Source organism: Astatotilapia calliptera, chromosome 5, assembly GCF_964374335.1.
Source record: "Astatotilapia calliptera chromosome 5, fAstCal68.1, whole genome shotgun sequence".
Taxonomy (NCBI): Eukaryota; Metazoa; Chordata; class Actinopteri; order Cichliformes; family Cichlidae; genus Astatotilapia; species Astatotilapia calliptera.
The window spans coordinates 33364816-33381430 of record NC_137426.1 but is presented as its reverse complement, the minus strand read 5'-3'; the positions used below and the strand labels follow the sequence as shown (position 1 = coordinate 33381430).

General features: G+C 41.3%; 3 long non-coding RNA genes across 3 annotated transcripts; all 3 read left to right on the top strand.

Moving 5' to 3' along the window:
- The first annotated feature begins 1716 nt into the window (after positions 1-1716).
- On the top strand, positions 1717-5535 carry LOC145428972 (uncharacterized). The gene is made up of 3 exons (XR_013909334.1): positions 1717-2039; positions 3360-3475; positions 4472-5535. It is a non-coding gene; the product is annotated as an uncharacterized LOC145428972 (long non-coding RNA).
- Positions 5536-7397: 1862 nt separating this feature from the next.
- Positions 7398-11215, top strand: LOC145428973 (uncharacterized). The gene is made up of 3 exons (XR_013909335.1): positions 7398-7720; positions 9041-9156; positions 10152-11215. It is a non-coding gene; the product is annotated as an uncharacterized LOC145428973 (long non-coding RNA).
- Positions 11216-13104: 1889 nt separating this feature from the next.
- LOC145428971 (uncharacterized) lies at positions 13105-16386 on the top strand. The gene is made up of 3 exons (XR_013909331.1): positions 13105-13402; positions 14725-14840; positions 15838-16386. It is a non-coding gene; the product is annotated as an uncharacterized LOC145428971 (long non-coding RNA).
- The last annotated feature ends 229 nt before the right edge of the window (positions 16387-16615 follow it).

Sequence of the window (16615 nt, the reverse complement as noted above, 5' to 3'; positions counted from 1 at the left end):
GACAGTGGATAGGAAAAACTCCCTTTAAAGGAAGAAACCTATGACAGAACCAGGCTCTAGAGGGGGCAGTCAACTGTCGGGACTGGTTGGGGGGTGACTGTGAAAAGAGGGGAGGGAGATGGGAGAGGTGTTGGGGGGAGGGGGGGGAATTAAGCTGGAGCAGAGGTGGGGGAAGAAGAGGTGACATTGGCAGTAGTGAAAGAAGGAGTGTTCTTCCTCCAGAAGAAGCGTTTTTTCTTTTTCTGCTTTTTCTCGAGGATGAGGATCAGCTCCTCGATTTTTTCTGTGTTTTGCTTCTGCAGCTTGTTGCATTTTTTCTGCACTTCTTCTTTTTCGGCTTGTTTTTCTTCCAACCTTTCTTTCAGCACTTTAGATGTTGCCTCCTGTTTTTGCAGCTTTTCATTTTCTCCTTCCAGCTCAGATGCTTTGAACTTCATTTTGTTGTAAAGTTCTTGCAGGTTTTGGTTTTTCTTCTCAAACTCCTGGAGAAGAAGTTTTTCTTCTCTCTGCTTACCGACCAGCTGTTCTCTCTCTTGAAGCAGGTCTTGATATTTGTGCAGTGTCTCATCGAACTTTACCTGCAGCATCCTGTTGTTTCCCTCCATGAGCTGGAGTTGGCACTCCATGTCTCCCTGCTTTCTGTCCAGCTGCTCTTTCTCTTGAAGGATTTCTTTATTTTGTTGCAGAGCTTCATCAAGCTTTCCTTGCAAGCTTTCATTTTGTTGCTTGATGCTCTGCAGATTGGAATCCATTTCTTTTTGTTTGATTTCTTGTTCCCTTTTCTCTTGGAGAAGCTTCTCGTTTGCTTGCTCTGTGCGATCAAGCCTTTTTTTGTCTACACTGTACATTAGCTCCATGTCTCGGAGATTGGAGTGCAGCCCTCTCTTCTTCGTGCTGTCTTGCATCTTCTCTTGGAGGAGTTTTCTATTTTGTCGCAGAGCTTGATCAAGCTTTCCTTGCAAGCTTTCATTGTGTTGCTTGATGCTCTGAAGCTTGGAATGCATTTCTTTCTCTTTTAACTCCTGTTGCCTTTTCTCTTGGAGGAGCTTTTCATTTTCTTGCAGTGTGCGATCAAGCCTTTTTTTGTCTACACTGTACATTAGCTCCATTTCTTGGAGATTGCTCTGCAGCCCTCTCTTCTTCATGCCATCTTGTTTCTTCTCTTGGGCAAGTTTTTTATTTTGTTGCAGGGCTTCATCAAGCTTTCCTTGGAGCTCCTGGTTCTTTTTGTCCATGTCTTGGAGATCCTGTTGTTTCCCCTCAATAATAGCTTCCTTTTCTTGAAGCTGGTATGATAACTTTTTTAGTTGAGCGCTCTTTCGCTCATTTTCCCCCATCAAGAACTTAATGTTCTCTGTGTTTCTGAGCGCTTCAGCCTCCATTTCTTCCAAACGCTTTTCCTCTAGTTCCACTTGGTCACACCAGGGAAGAGAGGAAATGGAAGAGTCTAGTGGCTCATCCCAAGGAAGAGTGTAGGCGTCAACTTCTTGTCCCTTTGGATTTGTTTGAGACATGTTGTGTCTGGATACAGTTACAATTGCAAAGGATCCAAATATTTCAAAAGGCTTTTCTGGCGAACGGTTCAATGCTGCACACATCAAGGCTGCGAGAAACGGACTAAAAGTCGTTGCTCTTCACCCCTATTTATAGGTTTTTGGATCAAAGGAAAGAATGGTGGTAAGATTCTACGTGTGTGACGTCATAATTCTGTAAGGCAATGAGGTTGTCACGTGATATTTTTGGAGGAGGGCATTTTTCAACTTGGACAAATTATCAGTAAAGTTTCAATCTCTGTTATTTTCCCCCAAAAACGTGTTGTCGCAATAATGTTTTCTACTGTAATTGGTGCCAACAGATGGCGCAGTTTAAAGTTGGCTGTTACTCTGCCCAGGCTGCTACCATAGAAGAAGAATGTAGACCGATGCCCGCTGATCGTTTCCGTGTAAATCTTAGCATTGCTTTAGCCGTCAAGCTAAAGGTTTAGCTTCATACTGCCATATTTTCAGAGGAACAAAATATTTAAACGGTCTCAGATCATGGTGAGTATTTGAAAAAAATGTTTATTTAATGTGAAGCCTGTCATGTGGAAAGGTTAGCAAGCGTAATTTTGCCTATTGTGTTATACACGGGTGCTTACATCCGAGTAGTGTTGATCTTTTCTAAGGTCCATGGGTTTATCCAACGAGCAGCTAAGTCACCGTTATATCTGTAATTTTGTGTGCAACGTCTTAATGCAAAAAAAATCCCGAAGCAAAGCAACGAAGCAAAGACTAAACAAAAAAACCCCACAATGCGTTTTTAAGCTCTCTCTGCGTTCACTGCCTCTGCAAGTGTCAAACTTCCTCGCTTTAGCTGATGCTAACCAACATTAGCGCTTACGGTTCGTATATAAACACAACTGTCAGCCCTTCACTTTTGGTGCCGACCACATTTTGAGCATTTTCTACAGTTTGTGAAATGGTCGCCATTGGCATTACATGCCAGTAGTGTTCGCTAATTGACTTTACCGGGGATTACATTTATTACAACGTTACTGCGTGGAAGTGATCATAGTGTATGCTTATGAACGCGAGTGGTAGGTGTTATTAGTGCGACTTTACCCTTAATTAGTTTTCCCACCGGAAGTAGAGTTGTTTATGCGACGTGATTGCTAGAGCAGTCCCAAACAATCGATCGCGTTTATTAACAGACCAATTCTCTCCAAACTTTTAGGGTAAGCTAGACTCGAGATATGGTTGCAATAATACGAACAAGGGCGCAACAGCATATTGACAATGGCGAGAACTTTAATATTTACATTGTGTTAGTGGACCCATCGCTCCGCATCCTTAACGCTACATTGATGTCGAGAGTCTCTGACACAGCTGTGCTCTGCAGCACAGACACCCTGCTTATCTGTGATTCGGCCAGACTGGTGTTGAACTCCAAAGACATGCGCGGGGTTAGGTTAGTTGGCTGTTGGTGTGAGTGGTTGTCTGAGTCTCTAATAACCCTCCAACAGACTGGCGACCTGTCCAGGGTGTACTTTTGCCCTATGACAGCTGGAATACAACCTGAATAAAATAAGTAGGAGAAAATGAATGATGTTTATGAAGTGTAGTTAATGTAGTCAGACAATAAGTTACCGAGCAACAGGCCACAAGTCTTGGTGCAGAATCATACTAAGATTTAAAAAATAAAATGTTGGCACTGGTGTTTGAAGCAGTATACTGTCAGTAAGACTGGAGCAACTGCACACATCTGGAAACTAATAACTAGAGTAGTTAGTAACATTTTGTTACTGCATCCATTTAGCCAGGTATAATTAGCATGTCTACATACATGTCATTTCTAATGTGGTCCTATGTGGTATGTTGTAGGACAGTGAAGTGTCTGACACTGACCATGTAGCAGTGCCTGAGAACACTGGTATGGAGGGGGAGAACGCACCTCTTTACTGTATTTGTCGGAAACCAGACATCAACTGCTCCATGATGTAAGTATATATCAGTTTTATATTTGCAGTATGCGCAGTAGGGGTGGGCGCTAGCTTCAGCAATGTTATCAGAGATTTTTTTTTTTAAATGAAGAGCTTCTATTTCGAGAAAACTACCAATAAGGATATATGCACAGATCTAGAAAACAATACTGTAACATTTTATTGATGCTTGCAGTTTGGAGGAAGCAGTATTTGCAAGTGTAACTAAATTCCAGGCATTTTCCATCCTTCTTTTCCTATCAGCTTTTTTCTAATTGTCAGTGTGAACCAAGGTGTCAGCAGCAGCATTATAGTGCAAAAGTAGTGACCCAGCATAGATCAAATGTAAGCACAAAAGTAGCCAAGGTAGTGTTTTTCCTGGAAATTTTAAGTGAAAGGATAAAGTAACTGCTTACCACTTTAGTTTAACAATGATTAATGAAATGTAACCGTGTAACTCATCAGCAGTCTGCACAGTATGGTCACATATTAAAACTGAAGAATATGTTGTACTTGTTGTAGTGTTTCATCATGGGTCCAGTTTTTACCCAGGTGCTTAAAGCCCTTCTTTACCCTCATGTAACACCAACAGTAATTTCCAACCACTATTTCCTGTTCCTGTCAGTCAAACAAACAGACGACAAACATCTTCTATAAACAGGAATAATGTCATTTTATCGGATTAGAAAACATCTAATCTAGCGTTGATATTACACTGCTGTTTAGTGTCTGGCTGATCTCAGTGTCACCAAAATATCTGCCCTACATGTCAAACAATGAGAGAACTTGAAACAGTACCATCACCTAGCAGCTTATTTTAATTAGCCAGCAAACAAACATTAGCACTAACATTGCTATTATTATAGTCCCAGTTAAATGACTTTGAATAGCTTTATTTCAAAAGTAATTTTACAATTTCACAGCCATTTAGCTGTGTTAACTGTACATGCTGTAGGTCATAAGGCGTGCATGGATCATTTTTATAATCAGCCTCTTATCTTTTGTCCACCACAGGCTTTGCCATGATAAATTGGTCAGTTGACAACCAGGAGCCGTACACCTTAACCTCAGAAGCCAGGACATCCAAGCGCAGTGCGAACACGAACTTCTTTAAATGGGATGCAAGATGGACTACAGAGGGCCACCCCGTCGCCAGACAACCAAGTGCTGTCCCTGTCCACGGCCAGTGTGAGAAGGACTCTCACTAAAGTCAACCCACACAAAGCTGCTGGACCAGACAATATACCTGGACGCGTGCTCGGAGCCCGTGCTGACCAGCTGACTGATGTCCTAGCGGGCATCTTTAACATCTCCCTGAGTCAAGCTGTTGTGCCACAGTGCTTTAAAACCACCACCATCATCATACCTGTCCCCAGACCTTCCCAAAGCCTAATTACACAATGATTGCCTGAGCCTATTCTTGTTAAATGATGAAAAACTCAAAGGCACGTTTGGGCAGTGGATCTGTGTGAAATCAGCAGCTTGCAAAACTAAATCAAAATGTGTGCAATTGATTCTAAAAATAGAAATCACAATAAAGTTCAACATTTACTAAAACCGCCATTCAGTCATCTGAGAGTCTTTACTCATGAAATTATAACGGTTAGATGAATGTATATGCAGTGATTTACTGATCAATGATAAAAGGGGAGATTTATGCAGTAACGAAGACTGTCATGAAAAGTATTTGGCATCTGATCTCCTGTAACCTGCGGAGCTAAGCTGTTTTACCAGCTCTGCTCTCTGATTTTTCTTTTATGAAAAAACACAAGTTGTCAAAGTTATTTGTTTGCAAATGTATTTCAGAAATATCGACATACTTTTTTTAATCAGCAGAAACTTTATGTCAGTAGTGCAAAAACCTGCACTGATCTGACCTCATTTCTTCCTCATCCTGATTCCTGACCTGGGAAGGGAGAGAAATATTTGTTTTTGTTTGTCTTCTTGTTTTATTTAATTCCTTGTGGGATTTGGATCCAACACGTAAAGTATGCATATTATGCACACACACAAACACACATGCAGCTATTACCCATTTCTTGTATTCTTGAATAAAGACACTGATTTGACACATTTAATTAGTGACCAATTGTTTTTATTGTTCAATTATTAAGAAAAAAGAGAAGGTGGGGGTGGCTGGGATGTAAAGAAGAGCGTAAAGTAAAGGGAGAGAGGAGAGAAAACCCCAACAATCCCCTCTGAGCAAGCACGAGGCGACAGTGGATAGGAAAAACTCCCTTTAAAGGAAGAAACCTATGACAGAACCAGGCTCTAGAGGGGGCAGTCAACTGTCGGGACTGGTTGGGGGGTGACTGTGAAAAGAGGGGAGGGAGATGGGAGAGGTGTTGGGGGGAGGGGGGGAATTAAGCTGGAGCAGAGGTGGGGGAAGAAGAGGTGACATTGGCAGTAGTGAAAGAAGGAGTGTTCTTCCTCCAGAAGAAGCGTTTTTTCTTTTTCTGCTTTTTCTCGAGGATGAGGATCAGCTCCTCGATTTTTTCTGTGTTTTGCTTCTGCAGCTTGTTGCATTTTTTCTGCACTTCTTCTTTTTCGGCTTGTTTTTCTTCCAACCTTTCTTTCAGCACTTTAGATGTTGCCTCCTGTTTTTGCAGCTTTTCATTTTCTCCTTCCAGCTCAGATGCTTTGAACTTCATTTTGTTGTAAAGTTCTTGCAGGTTTTGGTTTTTCTTCTCAAACTCCTGGAGAAGAAGTTTTTCTTCTCTCTGCTTACTGACCAGCTGTTCTCTCTCTTGAAGCAGGTCTTGATATTTGTGCAGTGTCTCATCGAACTTTACCTGCAGCATCCTGTTGTTTCCCTCCATGAGCTGGAGTTGGCACTCCATGTCTCCCTGCTTTCTGTCCAGCTGCTCTTTCTCTTGAAGGATTGCTTTATTTTGTTGCAGAGCTTCATCAAGCTTTCCTTGCAAGCTTTCATTTTGTTGCTTGATGCTCTGCAGATTGGAATCCATTTCTTTTTGTTTGATTTCTTGTTCCCTTTTCTCTTGGAGAAGCTTCTCGTTTGCTTGCTCTGTGCGATCAAGCCTTTTTTTGTCTACACTGTACATTAGCTCCATGTCTCGGAGATTGGAGTGCAGCCCTCTCTTCTTCGTGCTGTCTTGCATCTTCTCTTGGAGGAGTTTTCTATTTTGTCGCAGAGCTTGATCAAGCTTTCCTTGCAAGCTTTCATTTTGTTGCTCGATGCTCTGAAGCTTGGAATGCATTTCTTTCTCTTTTAACTCCTGTTGCCTTTTCTCTTGGAGGAGCTTTTCATTTTCTTGCAGTGTGCGATCAAGCCTTTTTTTGTCTACACTGTACATTAGCTCCATTTCTTGGAGATTGCTCTGCAGCCCTCTCTTCTTCATGCCATCTTGTTTCTTCTCTTGGGCAAGTTTTTTATTTTGTTGCAGGGCTTCATCAAGTTTTCCTTGGAGCTCCTGGTTCTTTTTGTCCATGTCTTGGAGATCCTGTTGTTTCTCCTCAATAATAGCTTCCTTTTCTTGAAGCTGGTATGATAACTTTTTTAGTTGAGCGCTCTTTCGCTCATTTTCCTCCATCAAGAACTTAATGTTCTCTGTGTTTCTGAGCGCTTCAGCCTCCATTTCTTCCAAACGCTTTTCCTCTAGTTCCACTTGGTCACACCAGGGAAGAGAGGAAATGGAAGAGTCTAGTGGCTCATCCCAAGGAAGAGTGTAGGCGTCAACTTCTTGTCCCTTTGGATTTGTTTGAGACATGTTGTGTCTGGATACAGTTACAATTGCAAAGGATCCAAATATTTCAAAAGGCTTTTCTGGCGAACGGTTCAATGCTGCACACATCAACGCTGCGAGAAACGGACTAAAAGTCGTTGCTCTTCACCCCTATTTATAGGTTTTTGGATCAAAGGATCAAAGGAAAGAATGGTGGTAAGATTCTACATGTGTGTGACGTCATAATTCTGTAAGGCAATGAGGTTGTCACGTGATATTTTTGGAGGAGGGCATTTTTCAACTTGGACAAATTATCAGTAAAGTTTCAATCTCTGTTATTTTCCCCCAAAAACGTGTTGTCGCAATAATGTTTTCTACTGTAATTGGTGCCAACAGATGGCGCAGTTTAAAGTTGGCTGTTACTCTGCCCAGGCTGCTACCATAGAAGAAGAATGTAGACCGATGTCCGCTGATCGTTTCCGTGTAAATCTTAGCATTGCTTTAGCCGTCAAGCTAAAGGTTTAGCTTCATACTGCCATATTTTCAGAGGAACAAAATATTTAAACGGTCTCAGATCATGGTGAGTATTTGAAAAAATGTTTATTTAATGTGAAGCCTGTCATGTGGAAAGGTTAGCAAGCGTAATTTTGCCTATTGTGTTATACACGGGTGCTTACATCCGAGTAGTGTTGATCTTTTCTAAGGTCCATGGGTTTATCCAACGAGCAGCTAAGTCACCGTTATATCTGTAATTTTGTGTGCAACGTCTTAATGCAAAAAAAATCCCGAAGCAAAGCAACGAAGCAAAGACTAAACAAAAAAACCCCACAATGCGTTTTTAAGCTCTCTCTGCGTTCACTGCCTCTGCAAGTGTCAAACTTCCTCGCTTTAGCTGATGCTAACCAACATTAGCGCTTACGGTTCGTATATAAACACAACTGTCAGCCCTTCACTTTTGGTGCCGACCACATTTTGAGCATTTTCTACAGTTTGTGAAATGGTCGCCATTGGCATTACATGCCAGTAGTGTTCGCTAATTGACTTTACCGGGGATTACATTTATTACAACGTTACTGCGTGGAAGTGATCATAGTGTATGCTTATGAACGCGAGTGGTAGGTGTTATTAGTGCGACTTTACCCTTAATTAGTTTTCCCACCGGAAGTAGAGTTGTTTATGCGACGTGATTGCTAGAGCAGTCCCAAACAATCGATCGCGTTTATTAACAGACCAATTCTCTCCAAACTTTTAGGGTAAGCTAGACTCGAGATATGGTTGCAATAATACGAACAAGGGCGCAACAGCATATTGACAATGGCGAGAACTTTAATATTTACATTGTGTTAGTGCACCCATCGCTCCGCATCCTTAACGCTACATTGATGTCGAGAGTCTCTGACACAGCTGTGCTCTGCAGCACAGACACCCTGCTTATCTGTGATTCGGCCAGACTGGTGTTGAACTCCAAAGACATGCGCGGGGTTAGGTTAGTTGGCTGTTGGTGTGAGTGGTTGTCTGAGTCTCTAATAACCCTCCAACAGACTGGCGACCTGTCCAGGGTGTACTTTTGCCCTATGACAGCTGGAATACAACCTGAATAAAATAAGTAGGAGAAAATGAATGATGTTTATGAAGTGTAGTTAATGTAGTCAGACAATAAGTTACCGAGCAACAGGCCACAAGTCTTGGTGCAGAATCATACTAAGATTTAAAAAATAAAATGTTGGCACTGGTGTTTGAAGCAGTATACTGTCAGTAAGACTGGAGCAACTGCACACATCTGGAAACTAATAACTAGAGTAGTTAAGTAACATTTTGTTACTGCATCCATTTAGCCAGGTATAATTAGCATGTCTACATACATGTCATTTCTAATGTGGTCCTATGTGGTATGTTGTAGGACAGTGAAGTGTCTGACACTGACCATGTAGCAGTGCCTGAGAACACTGGTATGGAGGGGGAGAACGCACCTCTTTACTGTATTTGTCGGAAACCAGACATCAACTGCTCCATGATGTAAGTATATATCAGTTTTATATTTGCAGTATGCGCAGTAGGGGTGGGCGCTAGCTTCAGCAATGTTATCAGAGTTTTTTTTTTTAAATGAAGAGCTTCTATTTCGAGAAAACTACCAATAAGGATATATGCACAGATATAGAAAACAATACTGTAACATTTTATTGATGCTTGCAGTTTGGAGGAAGCAGTATTTGCAAGTGTAACTAAATTCCAGGCATTTTCCATCCTTCTTTTCCTATCAGCTTTTTTCTAGTTGTCAGTGTGAACCAAGGTGTCAGCAGCAGCATTATAGTGCAAAAGTAGTGACCCAGCATAGATCAAATGTAAGCACAAAAGTAGCCAAGGTAGTGTTTTTCCTGGAAATTTTAAGTGAAAGGATAAAGTAACTGCTTACCACTTTAGTTTAACAATGATTAATGAAGTGTAACCGTGTAACTCATCAGCAGTCTGCACAGTATGGTCACATATTAAAACTGAAGAATATGTTGTACTTGTTGTAGTGTTTCATCATGGGTCCAGTTTTTACCCAGGTGCTTAAAGCCCTTCTTTACCCTCATGTAACACCAACAGTAATTTCCAACCACTATTTCCTGTTCCTGTCAGTCAAACAAACAGACGACAAACATCTTCTATAAACAGGAATAATGTCATTTTATCGGATTAGAAAACATCTAATCTAGCGTTGATATTACACTGCTGTTTAGTGTCTGGCTGATCTCAGTGTCACCAAAATATCTGCCCTACATGTCAAACAATGAGAGAACTTGAAACAGTACCATCACCTAGCAGCTTATTTTAATTAGCCAGCAAACAAACATTAGCACTAACATTGCTATTATTATAGTCCCAGTTAAATGACTTTGAATAGCTTTATTTCAAAAGTAATTTTACAATTTCACAGCCATTTAGCTGTGTTAACTGTACATGCTGTAGGTCATAAGGCGTGCATGGATCATTTTTATAATCAGCCTCTTATCTTTTGTCCACCACAGGCTTTGCCATGATAAATTGGTCAGTTGACAACCAGGAGCCGTACACCTTAACCTCAGAGGCCAGGACATCCAAGCGCAGTGCGAACACGAACTTCTTTAAATGGGATGCAAGATGGACTACAGAGGGCCACCCCGTCACCAGACAACCAAGTGCTGTCCCTGTCCACGGCCAGTGTGAGAAGGACTCTCACTAAAGTCAACCCACACAAAGCTGCTGGACCAGACAATATACCTGGACGCGTGCTCGGAGCCCGTGCTGACCAGCTGACTGATGTCCTAGCGGGCATCTTTAACATCTCCCTGAGTCAAGCTGTTGTGCCACAGTGCTTTAAAACCACCACCATCATCATACCTGTCCCCAGACCTTCCCAAAGCCTAATTACACAATGATTGCCTGAGCCTATTCTTGTTAAATGATGAAAAACTCAAAGGCACGTTTGGGCAGTGGATCTGTGTGAAATCAGCAGCTTGCAAAACGAAATCAAAATGTGTGCAATTGATTCTAAAAATAGAAATCACAATAAAGTTCAACATTTACTAAAACCGCCATTCAGTCATCTGAGAATCTTTACTCATGAAATTATAACGGTTAGATGAATGTATATGCAGTGATTTACTGATCAATGATAAAAGGGGAGATTTATGCAGTAACGAAGACTGTCATGAAAAGTATTTGGCATCTGATCTCCTGTAACCTGCGGAGCTAAGCTGTTTTACCAGCTCTGCTCTCTGATTTTTCTTTTATGAAAAAACACAAGTTGTCAAAGTTATTTGTTTGCAAATGTATTTCAGAAATATCGACATACTTTTTTTAATCAGCAGAAACTTTATGTCAGTAGTGCAAAAACCTGCACTGATCTGACCTCATTTCTTCCTCATCCTGATTCCTGACCTGGGAAGGGAGAGAAATATTTGTTTTTGTTTGTCTTCTTGTTTTATTTAATTCCTTGTGGGATTTGGATCCAACACGTAAAGTATGCATATTATGCACACACACAAACACACATGCAGCTATTACCCATTTCTTGTATTCTTGAATAAAGACACTGATTTGACACATTTAATTAGTGACCAATTGTTTTTATTGTTCAATTATTAAGAAAAAAGAGAAGGTGGGGGTGGGTGGGATGTAAAGAAGAGCGTAAAGTAAAGGGAGAGAGGAGAGAAAACCCCAACAATCCCCTCTGAGCAAGCACGAGGCGACAGTGGATAGGAAAAACTCCCTTTAAAGGAAGAAACCTATGACAGAACCAGGCTCTAGAGGGGGCAGTCAACTGTCGGGACTGGTTGGGGGGTGACTGTGAAAAGAGGGGAGGGAGATGGGAGAGGTGTTGGGGGGAGGGGGGGGGAATTAAGCTGGAGCAGAGGTGGGGGAAGAAGAGGTGACATTGGCAGTAGTGAAAGAAGGAGTGTTCTTCCTCCAGAAGAAGCGTTTTTTCTTTTTCTGCTTTTTCTCGAGGATGAGGATCAGCTCCTCGATTTTTTCTGTGTTTTGCTTCTGCAGCTTGTTGCATTTTTTCTGCACTTCTTCTTTTTCGGCTTGTTTTTCTTCCAACCTTTCTTTCAGCACTTTAGATGTTGCCTCCTGTTTTTGCAGCTTTTCATTTTCTCCTTCCAGCTCAGATGCTTTGAACTTCATTTTGTTGTAAAGTTCTTGCAGGTTTTGGTTTTTCTTCTCAAACTCCTGGAGAAGAAGTTTTTCTTCTCTCTGCTTACCGACCAGCTGTTCTCTCTCTTGAAGCAGGTCTTGATATTTGTGCAGTGTCTCATCGAACTTTACCTGCAGCATCCTGTTGTTTCCCTCCATGAGCTGGAGTTGGCACTCCATGTCTCCCTGCTTTCTGTCCAGCTGCTCTTTCTCTTGAAGGATTTCTTTATTTTGTTGCAGAGCTTCATCAAGCTTTCCTTGCAAGCTTTCATTTTGTTGCTTGATGCTCTGAAGATTGGAATCCATTTCTTTTTGTTTGATTTCTTGTTCCCTTTTTTCTTGGAGAAGCTTCTCGTTTGCTTGCTCTGTGCGATCAAGCCTTTTTTTGTCTACACTGTACATTAGCTCCATGTCTCGGAGATTGGAGTGCAGCCCTCTCTTCTTCGTGCTGTCTTGCATCTTCTCTTGGAGGAGTTTTCTATTTTGTCGCAGAGCTTGATCAAGCTTTCCTTGCAAGCTTTCATTGTGTTGCTTGATGCTCTGAAGCTTGGAATGCATTTCTTTCTCTTTTAACTCCTGTTGCCTTTTCTCTTGGAGGAGCTTTTCATTTTCTTGCAGTGTGCGATCAAGCCTTTTTTTGTCTACACTGTACATTAGCTCCATTTCTTGGAGATTGCTCTGCAGCCCTCTCTTCTTCATGCCGTCTTGTTTCTTCTCTTGGGCAAGGTTTTTATTTTGTTGCAGGGCTTCATCAAGCTTTCCTTGGAGCTCCTGGTTCTTTTTGTCCATGTCTTGGAGATCCTGTTGTTTCTCCTCAATAATAGCTTCCTTTTCTTGAAGCTGGTATGATAACTTTTTTAGTTGAGCGCTCATTCTCTCATTTTCCTCCATCAAGAACTTAATGTTCTCTGTGTTTCTGAGCGCTTCAGCCTCCATTTCTTCCAAACGCTTTTCCTCTAGTTCCACTTGGTCACACCAAGGAAGAGAGGAAATGGAAGAGTCTAGTGGCTCATCCCAAGGAAGAGTGTAGGCGTCAACTTCTTGTCCCTTTGGATTTGTTTGAGACATGTTGTGTCTGGATACAGTTACAATTGCAAAGGATCCAAATATTTCAAAAGGCTTTTCTGGCGAACGGTTCAATGCTGCACACATCAAGGCTGCGAGAAACGGACTAAAAGTCGTTGCTCTTCACCCCTATTTATAGGTTTTTGGATCAAAGGATCAAAGGAAAGAATGGTGGTAAGATTCTACATGTGTGTGACGTCATAATTCTGTAAGGCAATGAGGTTGTCACGTGATATTTTTGGAGGAGGGCATTTTTCAACTTGGACAAATTATCAGTAAAGTTTCAATCTCTGTTATTTTCCCCCAAAAACGTGTTGTCGCAATAATGTTTTCTACTGTAATTGGTGCCAACAGATGGCGCAGTTTAAAGTTGGCTGTTACTCTGCCCAGGCTGCTACCATAGAAGAAGAATGTAGACCGATGTCCGCTGATCGTTTCCGTGTAAATCTTAGCATTGCTTTAGCCGTCAAGCTAAAGGTTTAGCTTCATACTGCCATATTTTCAGAGGAACAAAATATTTAAACGGTCTCAGATCATGGTGAGTATTTGAAAAAATGTTTATTTAATGTGAAGCCTGTCATGTGGAAAGGTTAGCAAGCGTAATTTTGCCTATTGTGTTATACACGGGTGCTTACATCCGAGTAGTGTTGATCTTTTCTAAGATCCATGGGTTTATCCAACGAGCAGCTAAGTCACCGTTATATCTGTAATTTTGTGTGCAACGTCTTAATGCAAAAAAAATCCCGAAGCAAAGCAACGAAGCAAAGACTAAACAAAAAAACCCCACAATGCGTTTTTAAGCTCTCTCTGCGTTCACTGCCTCTGCAAGTGTCAAACTTCCTCGCTTTAGCTGATGCTAACCAACATTAGCGCTTACGGTTCGTATATAAACACAACTGTCAGCCCTTCACTTTTGGTCCCGACAACATTTTGAGCATTTTCTACAGTTTGTGAAATGGTCGCCATTGGCATTACATGCCAGTAGTGTTCGCTAATTGACTTTACCGGGGATTACATTTATTACAACGTTACTGCGTGGAAGTGATCATAGTGTATGCTTATGAACGCGAGTGGTAGGTGTTATTAGTGCGACTTTACCCTTAATTAGTTTTCCCACCGGAAGTAGAGTTGTTTATGCGACGTGATGGCTAGAGCAGTCCCAAACAATCGATCGCGTTTATTAACAGACCAATTCTCTCCAAACTTTTAGGGTAAGCTAGACTCGAGATATGGTTGCAATAATACGAACAAGGGCGCAACAGCATATTGACAATGGCGAGAACTTTAATATTTACATTGTGTTAGTGCACCCATCGCTCCGCATCCTTAACGCTACATTGATGTCGAGAGTCTCTGACACAGCTGTGCTCTGCAGCACAGACACCCTGCTTATCTGTGATTCGGCCAGACTGGTGTTGAACTCCAAAGACATGCGCGGGGTTAGGTTAGTTGGCTGTTGGTGTGAGTGGTTGTCTGAGTCTCTCTAATAACCCTCCAACAGACTGGCGACCTGTCCAGGGTGTACTTTTGCCCTATGACAGCTGAAATACAACCTGAATAAAATAAGTAGGAGAAAATGAATGATGTTTATGAACTGTAGTTAATGTAGTCAGACAATAAGTTACCGAGCAACAGGCCACAAGTCTTGGTGCAGAATCATACTAAGATTTAAAAAATAAAATGTTGGCACTGGTGTTTGAAACAGTATACTGTCAGTAAGACTGGAGCAACTGCACACATCTGGAAACTAATAACTAGAGTAGTTAAGTAACATTTTGTTACTGCATCCATTTAGCCAGGTATAATTAGCATGTCTACATACATGTCATTTCTAATGTGGTCCTATGTGGTATGTTGTAGGACAGTGAAGTGTCTGACACTGACCATGTACCAGTGCCTGAGAACACTGGTATGGAGGGGGAGAACGCACCTCTTTACTGTATTTGTCGGAAACCAGACATCAACTGCTCCATGATGTAAGTATATATCAGTTTTATATTTGCAGTATGCGCAGTAGGGGTGGGCGCTAGCTTCAGCAATGTTATCAGAGATTTTTTTTTTTAAAATGAAGAGCTTCTATTTCGAGAAAACTACCAATAAGGATATATGCACAGATATAGAAAACAATACTGTAACATTTTATTGATGCTTGCAGTTTGGAGGCAGCAGTATTTGCAAGTGTAACTAAATTCCAGGCATTTTCCATCCTTCTTTTCCTATCAGCTTTTTTCTAATTGTCAGTGTGAACCAAGGTGTCAGCAGCAGCATTATAGTGCAAAAGTAGTGACCCAGCATAGATCAAATGTAAGCACAAAAGTAGCCAAGGTAGTGTTTTTCCTGGAAATTTTAAGTGAAAGGATAAAGTAACTGCTTACCACTTTAGTTTAACAATGATTAATGAAATGTAACCGTGTAACTCATCAGCAGTCTGCACAGTATGGTCACATATTAAAACTGAAGAATATGTTGTACTTGTTGTAGTGTTTCATCATGGGTCCAGTTTTTACCCAGGTGCTTAAAGCCCTTCTTTACCCTCATGTAACACCAACAGTAATTTCCAACCACTATTTCCTGTTCCTGTCAGTCAAACAAACAGACGACAAACATCTTCTATAAACAGGAATAATGTCATTTTATCGGATTAGAAAACATCTAATCTAGCGTTGATATTACACTGCTGTTTAGTGTCTGGCTGATCTCAGTGTCACCAAAATATCTGCCCTACATGTCAAACAATGAGAGAACTTGAAACAGTACCATCACCTAGCAGCTTATTTTAATTAGCCAGCAAACAAACATTAGCACTAACATTGCTATTATTATAGTCCCAGTTAATTGACTTTGAATAGCTTTATTTCAAAAGTAATTTTACAATTTCACAGCCATTTAGCTGTGTTAACTGTACATGCTGTAGGTCATAAGGCGTGCATGGATCATTTTTATAATCAGCCTCTTATCTTTTGTCCACCACAGGCTTTGCCATGATAAATTGGTCAGTTGACAACCAGGAGCCGTACACCTTAACCTCAGAGGCCAGGACATCCAAGCGCAGTGCGAACACGAACTTCTTTAAATGGGATGCAAGATGGACTACAGAGGGCCACCCCGTCACCAGACAACCAAGTGCTGTCCCTGTCCACGGCCAGTGTGAGAAGGACTCTCACTAAAGTCAACCCACACAAAGCTGCTGGACCAGACAATATACCTGGACGCGTGCTCTGAGCCCGTGCTGACCAGCTGACTGATGTCCTAGCGGGCATCTTTAACATCTCCCTGAGTCAAGCTGTTGTGCCACAGTGCTTTAAAACCACCACCACCATCATACCTGTCCCCAGACCTTCCCAAAGCCTAATTCCACAATGATTGCCTGAGCCTATTCTTGTTAAATGATGAAAAACTCAAAGGCACGTTTGGGCAGTGGATCTGTGTGAAATCAGCAGCTTGCAAAACTAAATCAAAATGTGTGCTATTGATTCTAAAAATAGAAATCACAATAAAGTTCAACATTTACTAAAACCGCCATTCAGTCATCTGAGAATCTTTACTCATGAAATTATAACGGTTAGATGAATGTATATGCAGTGATTTACTGATCAATGATAAAAGGGGAGATTTATGCAGTAACGAAGACTGTCATGAAAAGTATTTGGCATCTGATCTCCTGTAACCTGCGGAGCTAAGCTGTTTTACCAGCTCTGCTCTCTGATTTTTCTTTTATGAAAAAACACAAGTTGTCAAAGTTATTTGTTTG